General features: G+C 49.3%; 1 protein-coding gene across 3 annotated transcripts in view; it reads left to right on the top strand.

Annotated features, from left to right (window-relative positions):
* The first annotated feature begins 1,485 nt into the window (after positions 1–1,485).
* The window catches only part of LOC119963121 (transmembrane protein 144-like), a 123,114-nt gene continuing 106,667 nt past the window's right edge, over positions 1,486–17,932 (top strand). For 2 of the 3 annotated variants that reach the window (XM_038791739.1, XM_038791738.1), the window contains exon 1: positions 1,491–1,667. The gene's annotated coding sequence lies outside the window, so the exon portion shown is untranslated. Of the gene's footprint in view, positions 1,668–17,932 lie in introns of all 3 variants that reach the window. The other variant, XM_038791741.1, reaches the window with a different exon arrangement.

Here is a 17,932-nt window from a genome sequence, read left to right on the forward strand (position 1 = left end):
CAGGCTTTCCACACTGTAGACATCGCCTTCCTTTGGCTGGACATTGCCGCTTTAAATGGGCGGAGCCACAATTTGGACACGTCATGATGCTGACATCAGCGCGTTCCATGCGCCATCGCGCATGCGCAGTGCGGTCGGCTGACGTTCGCACAAGCGCATCGGGGTCTTCAGCCTCGTCGTCCACCCGGTCGTGGTGCGCATGCGTAGGGAGCCGGGAAAAGCGCGTGAAATGGCCACTCTCCTCGATGCTCAGGCCTTGCATTTTTGCGATGGCCTGCACCCTTTCTGCCTCGTGGGAGGCCAGTTTTGCATTTTCTGCCGCCCTGATGCGGGAGTAACGATTCATGGCATGCTCATGGACAACGCACGTTTCGATGGCGACGGAGAGGGTCAACTGTTTGATTTTGAGGAGCTGCTCCCACAGGGAAAACGATCTGATCCCGGATCATGGAATCAGCTGTCGAGTCATAATTACATGACTGCGCGAGGATGCGGAGATGGGTCAAGAAGGACTGAAAATGTTCATCCTTACCCTGAAGCCTCTGTTGGAAGATGTATCGTTCAAAGCTCTCATTCACCTCAATGTCGCAGTGGTTGTTGAATTTCAGCAGAACCGTCTTGAACTTCGTCTTGTCTTCGCCATCGGCAAACGTGAGCGAGTTATAGATATGGATGGCGTGGTCCCCCGCAGTCGACAGGAACAGCGCGATCTTTCGGGCATCCGATGCTGCTTCGAGGTCGGAGGCCTCGATATACAGGAGGAACTTCTGTTTGAAGACTTTCCAGTTAGCGCCGAGGTCGCCGGAGACCCAGAGTTGCGGAGGAGGTTGGAGCTTTTCCATGCCACTGGATGGCTGCGTGCTGGTCATTGCAGATTCACGTGAGGTAGGTTCGTTAGAGTTAATAGCTCTCTGGTACCATGATGTGTTATCTGCGTTGGTCTAACATCGACTGCAACTGGATGCAGTAAAACGAGAAACAGGCTTCCAACAAAGGAGATGGTCTAACACTGTTTTATTGTACCTGTTGATTGCTGTACATAATCTGCTGTGGGTTGACACTCTGTTAACCTAACTGATAACCTCCTACTGGCTTGACCAGACTAGCTCTCTACCACATGGTGATGATGTTCATCGGCCTGTGCACCGCGACTATCTCCCGAGCCGTGTCCTGTGAGAGAGGGAGAGCCTTAATGCTCTGTGGGCTTTGAAGTCGTGGTGTCCTGTCTGGTGATTGGTTGTTCTGTGTCGTGTGTGTTCATTGGTTATCCTTTGTGTCAATTACTGCCTGTCTGCATCTCGTGATATACATGAGTGGATATTATGACACCCCCCACCCTCAGCCCCCATCCGCTCCCCCTGTTGGGATTATTCCGTGAGGAAAACCTTCGGAGGCGAGTTGGTGCATGATGTTAGTTTGAAGCTGTGGTTTGACTCTGACTGAAGCAGCAGAGGTTACTGTGATGTCACAAGGGAGTGCTGAGATCAGAGCTGCTGTTGTGACATCATAAAAAAGTGTTACCCACCTGCGATGAGTCATCAAGAAGGGCTTCAATGGTTCGGACAGCCACCGCTGCATTATGAAGGGCTGCAAGAGAAACAAAATACTGGAATAAGTACAGGGGCTACCTACACTTCTTGTTGCTTCCAAAAAGCATTGCCAACGTTGTGAGTATAAAATAATACTGGTCGAAAACACTTGTGCATTTTCATTAAAATGCAAATGCAGCGCAATTGAGTTGCCCATTAATGTCATTCCTCGAATTAACCTTTTCATGCTAAATTCTTTAGCCTCTGCACAGTGGCATTGAATTTTCTGATTTGCAGTCTGTAGATAATTTAGTGCATTGACTCTGTATTGCATGGCATTCCTGAGCAGTGAGGTGTAGCTGCCGATTTCTCAGGCCATGAGTTCCTGTTCTCTGCGATGATGCTGCACAATGTGAACTCATTCCAAATTGAATTAAAGAAATATTGCTTTCGGGGGTGGAGTGGTAAAAGTGCCAATCATTTCAGCTCAGCAGTGGCACTGGTTTAAAAAAAAACCATTGCAGTAACTGGACCGGAGCAGAATATAAAACAAACTGAACCTTTTACATCTAAATCATTACACCTGAACCTTTAACGTACTCTGAGCAGCAGAGATTCCAAAGCAGGAACGGATGGTGCCAGATTCAAAATTCTAACACGTCGTCAAAACCACATTTTTAGTGAACTTACTTTCATTGCTGCAGCAGCTGCTATGTCCAACTGAAATGTGCTGCCAACACCCTTCAGTGGCAATAACTGTGAAATGAAAATGAAAAAATGAAAATGAAAATCGCTTATTGTCACGAGTAGGCTTCAATTAAGTTACTGTGAAAAGCTCCTAGTCGCCACATTCCGGCACCTGGTACAGGAATTGAACTGTGCTTGTCAGCCAGCGATTTAGCCGAGTGAGCTAAACCAGCCCCTGGTGGTTGATTATATCAAAATGAGGCAGTTCTTTTAACATTTCCTCACACAGTCACAATGCATGTTAGATTCTTGTCCACTGCTCCATCTATTAATCAATCAAATTAATATAAACAGCAGTGAACTTTGGTCATTTTTCTTATGATGTGTATTTGATAGTTATAAACTGGAATAAACCAAAAGGCCGAACACTCAGGTGATATCTCATTTGGTTTTTGCTGAGCATGTACCTTTATACATATGTGCACTTCAAGATATTAAAAGTGACTTGAACCTTCTGAAAATGAAGCCAGGAATTACCAATGTAAGATACAGCAATAGTTGTAAGGGGCAGGGATCATCTTGTTTTTTAGGAATAGGGTGAATATGAACACATTTTCAACAGGGCAAGAGAGATATGGAGTAAGATAACTGAAGCAGCATATACCTGGGGGACAAAATTCAGGCCCAAGGCCTAATTATCGTCACAATTAGTGATATTCAACAGCACGGGCATGGATAAAACTTACTGTCTGTTTTCATCAAAGAATAGAATAAAGCCTTAGGTTTGAAAATGAGCAAATTAGCAATGAAGTTAGACAGAACCATTTCACCCAAAGGATTGTGGAATGAGTTTCAGAGGGAACCCATTGTAGGGAGAGGCAGAAACAAGTCCATGGTCGGGATTCTCCCCTACCCGGTCGGGCGGGGGGTCCTGGCGTGTCGGAGTGGCGTGAACCACTCTGGCGTCGGGCTGCCCCAAAGGTGTGGAATTCTCTGCACCTTTAGGGGCCAAACCCTCACATTGAGGGGCTAGGCCCGCGCCGGAGTGGTTCCCATTCTGCCGGCTGGCTTGAACGGCCTTTGGCGCCACGCCAGCCGGGGCCGAAAGGACTTCGCCAGCTGGCGTAAGTCCGCGCATGCGCCGGAGCGTCAGCGGCTACTGACGTCATACCGACGCATGCGCAGGGGAGGGGGTCCCTTCCGCCTCTGCCATGGTGAAAGCCATGGCGGAGGCGGAAGAAAGAGTGCCCCCCCGGCACAGGCCTGCCCGCCGATCGGTGGGCCCCGATCGTGGGCCAGGCCACCGTGGGGGCACCCCCCGGGGTCAGATTGCCCCGCGCCCCCTCCCCTCCAAGGACCCCGGGGCCCGCCCGCGCCGCCAATCCCGCCGGTCAGGTAGGTGGTTTAATCCACGTCGGCGGAAAGGTCTGTCAGCGGCGGGACTTCGGCCCATCGCGGGATGGAGAATCGCTGCGGGGGGCCCGCCGACCGGCGCGGCGCGATTCCCGCCCCCGCTGAATCTCAGGGGGCGGAGAATTCGGGACACGATGGGGACGGAGGTGTCGGAGAATCCCGCCCCTGGTCCTTTTGAAGAGGACATAGATGAAGTGATACGGTGAGAAGATGTATAGCTGACATTTAAAAAAGAGGATACACTTATTTTTTAAAAAAAATATTTTATTGAAGCATTTGTAATTTTCATAATTTAACATATTGACATTTCTAAAACAACCACGCAGGTCAATGCACAAAATGCCCCCTAAAGTAACAACACACAATAAACCACGTACCCCACTTCTCCCGCCCTATCCCCAATTACCCGTATACGAAATTCCCTGTCCTTATTTAACATTACCATGCTTCCTATTTTCCTCCCTCCCCTTTTTCCCTTCCCCCCCCCCCCCCCTTACTGCTGACGTTCAGGTTTTGTTAAAGAAATCGATGAACAACTGCCAACTCCGGGTGAATCCCTGTATTGATCCTCTTAAAGCAAACTTACGTTTCTCCAGACTGAGAAACTCTACCATTACGCTGACCCACACTCCTGATTTCGGGGCTCCGAGTCCCTCCATCTCAGCAAGATCCGTCTCCGGGCCACCAGGGAGGAGAAGGCCAGACTATCATCCTCCCTCCCCACCTTTGCCCTCGGATCCTCCGACACCCTAAATATTGCTAATTCTGGACTCGGAGGCAAATCCCTGCCAGAATTCCCTCAGTTTCAGACATGCCCAAAACATATGAACATGGTTGGCCGGGCTACCCCCACATCTGTCCTCCACCTCCTCGAAGAACATCCGGGCTACCGTCCTGTGGGCCCTGTGGACTACCTTGAACTGAATCAAGCTGAGTCCAGCACAGGATGAGGATGCATTTACCCTTTTCAAGGCTTTTTCCCACAGTTCAGTTTCCAGCTCCCCTCCTAGCTCCTCTACCCACTTCCTCTTCACCTCTCTGATAGGGGCCCCTTCCCACTCTAACAATTCCCTGTATATCGCCAAAACCTTCCCACCTCCAACCCCTGTTTTTGACAGCACTTTATCCTGTAGTCCCCTCAGGGGGAGGCGAGGAAAACTTGGGACCTGTCTCCGTACAAAGTCCCGCACTTGAAGATACCAAAACCTGTTCCCTGTCGGCAAGTTAAACTCCTCCTCTAATATCTGTAAGGTCGGGAAGCCCTCCTTGATGAATAGATGCCCAAACCTCTCAATCCCTGCCCGCTGCCATACCTTAAAACACCCATCCAGCACCCCCGGGACAAACCGGTGATTGTCACAGATCGGTGACCATACTGACACCCCCTCCAGTCTCATGTGCTGCCTCCATTGCCCCCACACCCTTAGGGCTGCCACCACCACAGGACATGTGGAGTACCGAGCCAGTGAGAACGGCAGGGGCACTGTCAGTAAAGCCTCCGAACTCGTACCTTTGCAGGATGCTGCCTCTATCCACTCCCAGACAGACCCCTCCCCACTACCCACTTCCTGACCATCGTTATGTTGGCAGCCCAGTAATAGTTAATAAAGTTCGGGAGAGCCAAGCCCCCTTCTCCGTGGGTCCGTTCCAGGAGTGGCCTCTTTACTCTCGGGGTTTTACCCGCCCATATAAACCTCGATATCGCCACATTCAAACTTCTGAAAAAACCCTTTGGGACAAAAATCGGGAGACACTGAAAAAAGAAAAGCAGTCTCGGAAGGACAGTCATCTTCACCATCTGAACCCTCCCCGCCAGTGTCAGTGGGAGCATGTCCCATCTACAAAATTCCCTCCTCATTTGATCCACTGCTTTGCCCAAATTTAACTTGTGAAGCTGCCCCCAATCCTTGGTCACTTGAATCCCCAGATACCTAAAACACTTCCCAACCACTTTAAAAGGTAGCTCCTTCAGCCTCCTTTCCTCCCCCCGTGCCTAATCACGAACATCTCGCTTTTTCCCATGTTTAATTTATAGCCTGAAAATCGCCCAAATTCTCCTAATACCTCCATGATTTTGGTCATCACCCCCCCCCCTCAAACCGGGGCCTGGGGGGGTGGGAGTACTCCCAGCTCCTTGGACTCATTGAAAGCCTTAACCAGGAGCGGCCCCAGTAACCCAGAGAACTTCTTATAAAATTCCACTGGGAACCCATCAGGTCCCGGAGCTTTACCCGATTGTATTGCCCCCCAGTCCATCTATCACCTCCTCAAGCACAATTGGGCCCCCCAGGGCCTCCACCAGCTCCTCATCTACCTTGGGGAACTCTAGCCTCCCCAGGAATTGATTCATGCCCTCCTCCCCATTCGGGGGTTCCAACTTGTATAGCTGGCTATAAAATTCCTGGAACACTTCATTCACCGATCCCGGGTCCGTCACCGTCTTCCCCCTCAAATCCTTTATTTTCCCTATTTCTCTCGCCGCCTCTTGTTTCCTCAGCTGATGTGCCAGCATCCTGCTAGCTTTCTCCCCATGTTCATATATTGCTCCTTTTACCCTCAGCTGACCCTCCGCCTTACCTGTGGAAAGGAGCCAAAACTCCATTTGAAGTCTCTGACGTTCCTTTAGGAGCTCCTCATTTGGAGACTCCGAGTATCTCCTGGCCACCTGTAAGATTTCTCCTACCAATCTGTCCAGCTCCAACCGCTCAGTTTTATCCCTGTGGGCTTCAATCGAAATACATTCCCCTCTAATGACCGCTATCAGTGCCTCCCTGACCACCCCAGCTGCAATCCCTCCCGTGTCATTGATCTTTATGTACCCCCGAATGGCCTCTCTCACTCGCTCGCAGATCTCCTCATCCGCTAACAGCCCTGTATCTAGTCTCCACTGTGGGCGTTGAGACTTTCCTTTGCCTGCCCGTAGGTCTATCCAGTGTGGTGCATGATCTGAGACCACAATTGCTGAGTACTCAGTGTCCTCAACCCCTGCTAGCAGTGTTTTATCTAGCATGAAGAAATCTACCCTGGAGTAGACCTTATGTACATGGGAGTAGAATGAATATTCCCTGCTCCTTGGTTTCTCAAATCTCCACGGATCCACCCCTCCCATGCGCTCCATGAACCCCTGCAGTTCCTTTGCCATTGCTGATAGCTTCCCTGACCTAGCACTCGACCGGTCCAACCTCGGGTCCAGGACCGTATTAAAGTCACCCCCCCAAGATCAGCCAGTGCAAGTCAAGGTCTGGGATCTTCCCCAGCACCTTCCTGATAAATGCGACATCATCCCAGTTTGGGCCATATATATTCACCAGCACCACTGCCATTCCCTCCAGCTTCCCGCTAACCATAATAAATCTGCCTCCCGGGTCTAGCTCTATCCTCCCCACCTCGAATGTCACCTTTTTATTAATCAGGATAGCCACTCCCCTTGTTTTAAAGTCCAGTCCTGAATGAAACACTTGCCCGACCCATCCCTTCCTTAATCTAATTTGCTCTCCCAGCTTCAAGTGTGTCTCCTGTAACATAGCCATGTCCGGTTTTAACTGTCTCAGGTGTGCGAACACACGAGTTCTCTTAACCGGCCCGTTCAGTCCCGAACATTCCATGTAACCAGTTTGGTCAGGGGGGGGCTTTTGCCTCCCTCCCCTGTCAGTCAACCACGACCTTTCCTAGGCCAGCTCCTAGCCCGTGTTCCACACATCGCTTGATCCGCCTCTCGGCGGTGACTGCCACCTGATCTCCATCTCCAGTCTCCTAACTGTCCCTTACCCATCAGCAGTACCCCCCTCCCACCTCCCCCTCCCCCCCACTTCATCTTTCCTCAGCTCTCCCCCCACTTTGCTCCCGTGAACCAGCTATCCAGCTAGCTCAGCATCTCCCACTCTCTGGCGTCAAAAAGCCTGCTAACTGCCAGATTCTATCACACCTAGCAATAAAACAAGCACTCAACACAGTAACAACAATCCCAAAAAGCAAACATACCCTCCCCCACGCGCAGGCAAAGAGGCAAACCCCTGCCCCTTTAACCGATTCTTATCAGTCCTGTTACCTTCAAACAGAATCCAACACAAAGGAAGAAGCTTCAAGCAGCTTAAGTGAAATTATGCATGCAAGAATCAACCATCATTCTTGCAGAAACGAAAACACCCCATCGCATCTTAAAAGTTCTTCCCTCTGTGATATCATACATAAAGCAGTCAATCAAAATCAAATTACGCAAGAAAAGAGGAAAGAAAGAAAAACAAATTAAAACACCAAACTCTTTTCTTCCCGAACATCGCAACTTATCTCACAGAATTAAAAGACCAAAATTTTAAACAAGACATAGCAAAACATAACCATTTTTCTCACCTCCCCGCCATCCTTTCTCCTCCCCCAAACTCAGACCCCACAGTTTGAGTTTAAAAGTCGTTACACCAGATTGCCAGGTTCTACCCCTCCCCCTCTGACTGATTCTTATTAGTCCATAAGACCACAAGACCATAAGACATAGGGGTGGAAGTAAGGCCATTCGGCCCATCGAGTCCACTCCGCCATTCAATCATGGCTGATGGGCATTTCAACTCCACCTACCAGCATTCTCCCCGTAGCCCTTAATTCCTCGCGACATCAAGAATTTATCTATCTCTGCCTTGAAGCCATTTAGCGTCCCGGCCTCCACTGCACTCCGCGGCAATGAATTCCACAGGCCCACCACTCTCTGGCTGAAGAAATGTCTCCGCATTTCTGTTCTGAATTTACCCCCTCTAATTCTAAGGCTGTGCCCACGGGTCCTCGTCTCCTCGCCTAACGGAAACAGTTTCTTTGCGTCCACCCTTTCTAAGCCATGTATTATCTTGTAAGTTTCTATTAGATCTCCCCTTAACCTTCTAAACTCCAATGAATACAATCCCAGGATCCTCAGCCGTTCATCATATGTTAGACCCGCCATTCCAGGGATCATCCGTGTGAATCTCCGCTGGACACGCTCCAGTGCCAGTATGTCCTTCCTGAGATGTGGGGCCCAAAACTGGACACAGTACTCCAAATGGGGCCTAACCAGAGCCTTATAAAGGCTCAGTAGCACATCGCTGCTTTTATATTCCAACCCTCTTGAGATAAATGACAACATTGCATTCGCTTTCTTAATCACAGATTCAACCTGCATGTTTACCTTTAGGGAATCCTCGACTAGCACTCCCAGATCCCTTTGTACTTTGGCATTATGAATTTTCTCACCGTTTAGAAAGTAGTCTATGCTTGGATTTTTTTTTCCAAAGTGCAAGACCTCACATTTTCTCACATTGAATTGCATCAGCCATTTCCTGCACCACTCTCCCAAACTGTCTAGATCCTTCTGCAGCCTCCCCACTTCCTCAGCACTACCTGCCTGACCACCTAACTTCGTATCATCGGCAAACTTTGCTAGAATGCCCCCAGTCCCTTCATCCAGATCATTAATATATATGGTGAACAGCTGCGGCCCCAACACTGAACCCTGTGGGACACCGCTGGTCACCGGCTGCCATTCCGAAAAAGAACCTTTTATCCCAACTCTCTGCCTTCTGTCAGACAGCCAATCCTCAACCCATGCCAGTAGCTCACCTCGAACACCATGGGCCCTCACCTTACTCAGCAGCCTCCTGTGTGGCACCTTATCAAAGGCCTTTTGGAAATCCAGATAGACCACATCCACTGGGTTTCCCTGGTCTAACCTACTTGTCACCTCCTCAAAGAATTCTAACAGGTTCGTCAGGCACGACCTCCCCTTACTAAATCCATGTTGACTTGTTCTAATCCGACCCTGCTCTTCCAAGAATTTAGAAGTCCCATTACTTTCAAAGAGAATCAAATACAATAGAAGAAGCTCCAAGCAGCTTAATCAAAATTATGCATGCAAGAATCAACCATCTTTGTTACAGAGACTAAATCAAAATCAAATTACACAAGATGAGAGAAAAAAGAGAGATAAACATTTTTAAAAAAATAAAACACCCAAACCCTTTTCCCAAACATCGCAACTTAACACACAGAATTAAAATACTGACATTTTAAACAAGACAAAGCAGAACACAGACCATTTTTCTCTCCTCCCCGCCACTCCATCCCGTCCCTCAAACTCAGCCCACCACAGTTAGAATTTAAGAGTCCTTAATTTAAGAGTCCTTAATTTAAGAGTCCTTAAACCAGATTATTGTCTTTCATGAAAGTAACCACCTCTTCCAGAGAATTAAAGTACAGCTCCCAGTTCTCGTAGGTCACCCAAAGACACGTCAGGTATAACAGTCTGAATTTAATGTCTTTCTCAAACAGGGCCGCCTTAACTTTGTTGAAACTTGCTCTCCTCTTTGCGAGTTCTAGTCCCCAGACTTGGTACATGTGGGAAGATTCAGAGATCCGGGAGGCAGTTCATTGTGATCACTTTCACCAAATAGTTTTGTGACTTTGTGGTACCAGTGGGGACAAGACCTGCCTACCAACAACTAATTCTGGTTATTCAGCAAGATGACACGCATGATTTGCTTCTTTTATTTGGAATATTTTTATTGGCATTTTCAATTATACGTAATAAATATTTGCGCACAATATTTACCGCTTGTGCAGTTCTTATGTACATACAATCGTTCTTGATGTTTCCTCCGCCCCCCTTCCTTCTTCCCTGACCCCTCCTTGGCATCCCTCTCTTTCGTTCTGGGTATTCTGTCCCCCAGCTCCTATCCCTCCCCGCCTCCTCCTTCCCTTTGTGTTTTCTGTTGCCTACGTTGTGGGTTCGGAGTGGGAGGGGGGGCATCTCACCCATTCTCACCCACTGGTACCACAAAGTCACAAAACTATTTGGTGAAAGTGATCACAATGAACTGTGTGGAACAGCTCTGGTATAACAGTGCCCTGCACAAGGTCACAGGCAGTTTGGTTTGACAGATTTGCAACTGTAAAGTAGGCACCTAAGTTGTAAAATGTTACAATTTTAACATTTTAAGGATGGTTCAGTGGTGTAGTGGAGCAAAAGCAGATTTTGTCAAACCAGCAAGGGGGAAAAGGTCCTCCTGCCACAGAGTTCTCATTCAAGAAGAAAGTTGCGGCATGGTAGCACAGTGGTTAGCACTGTTGCTTCACAGCTCCAGGGTCCCAGGTTTGATTCCCAGCTTGGGTCACTGTCTGTGCAGAGTCTGCACGTTCTTCCCGTGTCTGCGTGGGTTTCCTCCGGGTGCTCCGGTTTCCTCCCAAAAATTCCGAAAGACGTGCTGTTAGGTGAATTAGACATTCGGAATTCTACCTGAATGTGACAACTGGGGGATTTCCTCAGTAACTTCAATGCAGCGTTAATGTAAGCCTAAGTGTGACAACACCAAAGGCTATTATTAAATATTTTCCATGTCATGTAACAATATCTCTTTGTTGATTAATGTAGTTATTGTAAGATGTTGTACGTAATTCAGTAGGTCTCACAAAGAGGCTCTGGGTCTTATATAGTTTAACAGTAAGCATTTCTTAACTATTAGTAACCATTTAGATATATACAGTATGCTTCCATGGCAGCCATGGTCACATATTTTGTGGCTCCCGCTCAAGGTGGATTTTTTTGGTCCTTTCCCACCCCAATTGTGCGGTGTTTGATGGCAAAAAGGTACACGAGTGGCGTAGGAATGTGATTCTCCTCTGGTGGGACTGGTTTATGGCTCATCAGTGGTGGAGCCGCTTAGAGCAGCGATTGAGCATATAGACCCGAGGCAGGAGGCTCAGGGCCATCCTCAGGTGGAGGGGTCGGTGGGGGAGCATGAGGATCAGTTGACCTCGCTAGAGGCAGAGATAGGTATAGTGACGAGAGGCCAGAAAAGGTTGAGGTAGTAGCTGGAGATCTCGAGAACTACTCCAGGAGGCAAAACCTGAGGATCGTGGGATGCCTGAAGGCAATTAGCGCATGGTAGCTGCCAGGTATGTGGCGAGCATACTGGAGAAGCTGATGGGGGTGGGGGCCTTAGGCCGAACTCTCGAGTTGGACCGAGCGCACAGGGCGCTGAGGGGGAGGCCAAAGGTGTGGGAGCTGCCGAGGGAGATGGTGGTGAGGCTGCACTGGTTCCTTGATAAGGAGAAGATTTTGAGGTCTGGGATCAGAGTTGGCCAATTGGAGGACCGGGTATAACTGGGTTAAAGCACTCTTCAAGTTGAACTTCGGGGTGTTGTACCCTCCTCACTTGTGGGTTACGCACCAGAAGCAAGAATTTTATTTTGACTGGCCGGAGGAGGTGATGGACCTTATGAGGGATCATGGACTGGGAGGAGTGTGAGGACATTGAATTTTGGAGGAGTTTTTTATGTAAAATGTGAAGAGTATTGGTGGGTGGATTGGTGCAGGTTACGATGGGGGGAGTGGTGATGGTGAGTTTGCCTTTTTTTCCCCATTCTATATTGGTTGTTTGGATGCAAGGGGGGAGGGGTGGATTGAGGAGATGAGGGGTAGTCAGAGGTCCCAGGCGGGGCCCGTCATGCTAGCTGGTTGGGCTAGTTAATGGGAGTGAAGTGGGATATTGTCAGGAGGAGGGTATGGGGAAAGGGGTAATCGGTTGGTTCTTTGTTTGGGTATGGGAGGGTTGATGACATGGGTGTGGCTGGTGTAGCGCTATTGGGTAAGGAGGGATGGCGGCGGACTCTTGGGGCGGGCCTGGAAAAGCGCGAGATGTGGGCCGGGGGATCTGGCTAAAGAAAGGTTATGGTTGATCGGCAGGGGATGGGGCGGTGTGTCCCCTGACCAAGCTGGTTACGAGGAATGTGCCACTGCTGAATGGACCGGTTAAGCGGTCGTGTGTTTTCCCGTACTTGAGGAGTCTGAAGGCAGACGTTGTGTTCTTGTAGGAGACACACATGAAGTTGGGAGATCGGACGAGGCTGAGGGAAGGATGGGTGGGGCAGGTTTTTCCACTTGGGGTTGGACATTGAGGCACCCTCAATTATGACGCGAGAGCGAGGTCAGTAATCAAAAGGCTTTAATCTACAGAGAACTGAACAGCATCCGAGAGAAGTGTGCTCACCACATGGAGCCTTATCCTATATACCGTTTCCTGGGGGCGTAGCCAGAGGCGGAGTCCCCCAGGGTTCCAAGCATCTTAAAGGGGCAAGGTATTAAAGGTCAGGTACCGTTTACAGCAGTTATTAATACTGTTCATCACAGACATGAAGATGAGGGACTGGCGGTGCTGGTCAATACAAAAGTGACTTTTAATGTGGGTAGTATTTTAGGCGACCGGGGGGCAGGAATGTGATGGACAGTGGGAAATTGGAGGGGCTGCCGGTGGCCCTGATGAATATTTATGCCCCGAATTGGGACGATGTAGGTCCCGGATCTGAAAACGCACCAGTTGATAATGGGGAGGCGATTTTAACACAGTTCTGGATCCGAGGATGGACTGGTCGTGTTCCACGTCAGCAAAGGTGTCGACGGTGGCTAGGCAGTTGAGGGGGTTCATGGAGCGCAGGGGGGTGGGGACCGGTGGAGGTTTGGGGGCCATGGGTAAAGGAGTTCTCGCACTTCTCACATGTGCTCCGGCTATACGCCCAGACCTATTTTTTCGTGATGGATAAGGCGCTACTGGCAGGGATGGCCGACTCTGAGTATCCGGCGAAAGTGGTTTTTTAGCATGTGCCGCACTGGGTGGATTTGCGGGTGGCTCAGGGGGAGGCCTAATGGCCACCTAACGGCATTGGAAGCTGGACCTGGGGTCGTTAGCTGATAAGGGGGGGTGCAAATGAGTGAGGGCCGCCATTCAGGGCTATGTGGACCAGAATGACACGAGGGAGGTCTCAGCCTCCACGCTGTGGAGGACACTTAAGGCGGTAGTTAGGGGCAAATCTATCTCAATCCGGGTGTATAGGGAGAGGGTGGAGTGAGAGGAGAGAGCAAGGCTAGTCGATGGGATTTTGAGGGTGGCTTGGATGTACTCGGTTGCGCTAGAGGAGGGGCTATTAAAGGAGAGGCAGAGACTCCAGATGGAGTTTGGGTGGGTGAACACAGGGAAGGCTGTAGGGCAGTCGCAGAGGGCCAGAGGGGCAGTGTACGAGAACGGGAAAAAGGCGAGTAGGATGTTGGCTCACCAACAGGCTGCGGCGAGGGAGATTGGTAGAGTCAGGATGAGAGGGGCAAAGTGGTGTCAGACCCAGAAGTTGTGAATGGGGTATTTGAGGCCTTCTACAGAAGGGTTGGAGTTCCCTAAGGTGGAGGAGGCGAGGGTGCAGGGATTGGGTGCCCCGATTGGATTGAGGGAGGTGATGGATGGCATTGGGTCGAGGCTGGCAGGATAGGCCCCGGGGCCAGATGGGTAGTTAACGGAGATCTACAAGACGTTTGGCGCAGAGTTGGGGCATCTGTTAGTGGGGGTGTACAATGAGACAAGGGGTAGAGGGGAACTCCCCACCCACATTGTCCCAGGTGTCCATTTAGCTGATTTTGAAGAAAGATAAGGACCCAGAACAGTATGGGTCATATTGCCCGATATCACTGGTTAATGTGGATGCAAAGTTGTTAGCGAAGGTGTTAGCATCACGGATAGATGACTGTGTGCCGGGACTGACAGGGGAGGACAAGACAGGATTTGTGAAGGGGCTGCAGTTGTCAGCGAATGTGCAGAGGCTGCTTCATGTTATTACGATGCTCTCGGTGGAGCAGGAGGTAGTAGTAGTGGCTATGGACGCAGAGAAGGCTTTTGATCGGGTGGAGTGGTCTTATCTGTTAGACGTGCTGTGTCTGTTTGGGTTTGGTCAGGGATTCATGGATTGGATTTGGCTGCTGTACAGGGCGCTAATGGCCAGTGCCCAGACAAATAAGACAAGTTCCAGGTTCTTCGTGCTGTATTGGAGATGAGGCAGGACAGCCCACTCTCCCCATAGCTTTCTGTTTTTGCAATAGAGTCATTGGCAATGGCACATAGAGCGGCGAGGTGCTGGAAAGGCATTGAGCGGGTGGGGCCGAGCACAGAGTCTTGTTGTATTTTGTTATTCACCCAGCAGGAAGTTTTGGAAGGATCATGGAGATCCTGAGGGAATTTGGCTGGTTCTCAGGGTATAAATTGACCTTGGAGAGAGCGGGTTGTTCTGGATTAATGCTAGAATACAGGAGAGGAGGCTAGGAGAGTTGCCATTCCGGGTGGTGGGGGCGGGGTTTTGGTATCCAGGAATCCAGGTAGCACAGAACTAGGCACAGTTGCATAAATTGAACTTGGCACGGCTGGTGGAGGGAATGAAGGCATATTTCAAGAGGTGGGATGAGCTGCCGTTGTCACTGGCTGGGTGTGTGCAGACTGTTAAAATGATGGTGCTGCCCAAGTCCTTTTTCAGAAAGGTGAGCGGGATAATTTTGAGGTTTGTGTGGGCGGGGAACATCCCGTGGCTGAGGAGGGTGTTTTTGAAGGCAGGGAGGGGTTTGGTGGCAGGTGATGCCAATTTTGATGAACTACTATTGGGCAGCGACTATTGCATTGGTGAGGAAGTGGGCATTGGAGGAGGTATCGGTGTGGGAGTGGATGGAGGCAGCGTCGTTTACGGGGACGAGTTTGAGTTGTTAGCACCCCTTCCATTCTCGTCGGTCCAGTACTCTGTGAGCCCAGTGGTGGTTTCAGCGCTGCAGGTGTGGAGTCAGTGAGGGCATCACTTAGGGTTGGAGGGCATGTCGTTATAGGTGCCAATACGTGATAACCACAGGTTTGTGCCAGCAGGGCTGGATGCGAGGTTCTGGTGGCGGGGGCAAATGGGGATAGAGTACTATAGGGACTTGTTTATAGGGGGCAGGTTCGCAGGCCTGGAAATATATGAGCTGCCGAAAGGGAATGGTTTCCGATCCCTGCAGGTGAGGGATTTTGTGAGGAGTGAGATGTCGTCTTTCCCGGGGCTGCCGCCTCCGGTGTTGAGGACAAACTGTTAGTGGAGGATGACATTGGGGAGGGGAGAGTCACGTCCACATGTTCTGAGGGTGTCCGAAGCTAAGGGGGTTTGGCAGGGGTGCTCGGATGTCATGTCCGAGATTCTGGGTGTGGGGGTGGCCTGGAGTCCGGAGGTGGTGATATTCGGTATATTGGAAGATCCGGGAGTCCAGGTGGGGAGAGAGGCCGATGTGTTGGCCTTTGCCTCCCTGATAGCCCGGAGATGGATCTTGTTATGCTGATGGGACTCGGAGACACGAAAGGCGGGGGAGTTGATTTCTGCATTTGGAGAAAGTCAAGTTTGCTTTACGGGGCGAAGAGAAGGGATTTACCTGGAGGTGGAAACCGTTTATTGATTTCTGCAATGTGAATTGATGGGTATTAGGATGTTGGTATCAGGGGGTGCTGGCAGCCTGCGTTCTCTATTCCTGTTGATGTTTGGTCATCTGATATTTTCATTTACATATGCAAAATGCCTTTAATAAAAATATTTTTAAAAGAGATATATCCAGTAAAAGGTCGAAAAGCGAGGAGCTCTCTCCATGCTTGCTTCTACACACATCTCATCTCGGCCCTGTCCAAGATTGCTTTCTAGACTTGGGTCATGTGCTCCTTTATTTTATACTGTTTAATCCATTCTTTTTTTAAAAGTATGTTTAATAAGGTTTTACATTTTTGCAAATAACGCAACAAAACTTCAAAAATTATACAGTACAGCAAGCAAAGGAAAACGGTTCAACATAGATGAATACAGAGGGGAACAGGAGAATAGCAGAATAGCAGTGTGACTGGCTCGATACAATCATTAGATATACCTGGATGCATCCAAAAGCCCCACCAGAGAACAAGGGAAAAAACAGGATGATGCCATGAAAACATAGTAAAATGGTGCACACTCTCCCACACAGCGATCTCTGTGTGAAAATCCCTAAGGGAAGAACACCCAAGCTGACCCAGGAATATTAGTCACCATTACAAGAAGGATATTGAGGGAAACTACAGCGCTGTCCCGACAGAGTCACAAACATTGCTTCCACATGGAAAACCCAACCACAGTGAGGTGGACACTCAGGTCACCACCATATAGGACCACTGCAAGGAAGGCGCCTGTCATGATATGCAGACACACACATAATGATATACAGACAAGCAGCTAATGGACACAGAGAAAAGGACGTGACCAATAAGCCGGCAGGATACTCAGGGGTGGGATCTGACTACACAAGGCACTCACACTCTGCCTCTTTTCACTGATGAACATATAGAGAGTCAGTCAAGGGTGTTGCTACAATCTCACACCTCCACCATGTGGCTAAGAGCTAGTCTGGATCACTCAGACAGAGTAACCACACTTAAGTTAGCAGAGAGTCGAACTCACAGAGAACTGTGCTAACTGTGCTATTAGTTCAATAAACCTGATTGAGCTAACTTCAAGGTCTGGAGTATCTTTCTGATCTAAGCTGCATCTAGTTGCAGCCAGTGTTAGACCAGTGTACCTAACATGACAGCGCCTAACTCCCCCATCAAACCTGTCCTTGCCGAGGGAAGGGCTCCAACAGCATAGAGGCCTGGCAAACATTCTCACTCTTCAACAAACCAGCCAAGGATTAATTGAGCCAACCCTGGTGTGCGCCACCATTCAGTTCCTCCCATTCTAATAGCTCTAATGAGAAAGACCCAAAGAAAAAACTCCAACCTCACGGAAACTTCCTTCTGCACTGTAGGAATTCATTGGTTCTGTAGTTCCATGGAAAGGTCAGAAACAACCCAGTCTTCCCCAGGACACATAGTCTGTCTGGGCCATCGAAATAAATTGCCACAGATTCTTAAATTCAAAATAACAAAAAACAAAATAAAGAGCTGGTTCAGTTAGCTGTAACTGGGGGGGATGTCCTCAATCTCAGTGAGAACTTAACTAACCCTATCATCCAACTCTACCCCAACCATCCACCCACCACCCTGCCTTGGCTCCACCCACCTTCATTATAAATAAGATAAGGGATGTCAAACAAGCACTCCCTTCCCATGACCACAAGGATTACTGCACATAATGACAAAGAAACAAAGTAAAACTGCACAGACCACATGCCACATAATTAACTCAAGATGATTTTTGCTAGAACCGGGTAACAGACGGCACTCGCCCTTGTGCTCACACCTCACAGACAATGCAGGACAAAAGACAACAATAAATAGTCAACTACACAATCACAAGGGAGTGTAAGGTCCAGGATTATTGAAGATCTGCAGGATAATAACACCACCTATGATGCTTGAAAAGGCCAAAGTCAAGCCAGGATCAAAGAACACTCCTTAGGACCTCTCAAGGATTCCATTGAATAAAGCACCATCACTTCCACCATGCCGCTGCTCCGGTGCCCAGGCAACCAGAGCCTAGGCACCGGCTAAGGGGAT

This window comes from Scyliorhinus canicula, chromosome 3 (assembly GCF_902713615.1).
Source record: "Scyliorhinus canicula chromosome 3, sScyCan1.1, whole genome shotgun sequence".
NCBI classification, from domain to species: domain Eukaryota; kingdom Metazoa; phylum Chordata; class Chondrichthyes; order Carcharhiniformes; family Scyliorhinidae; genus Scyliorhinus; species Scyliorhinus canicula.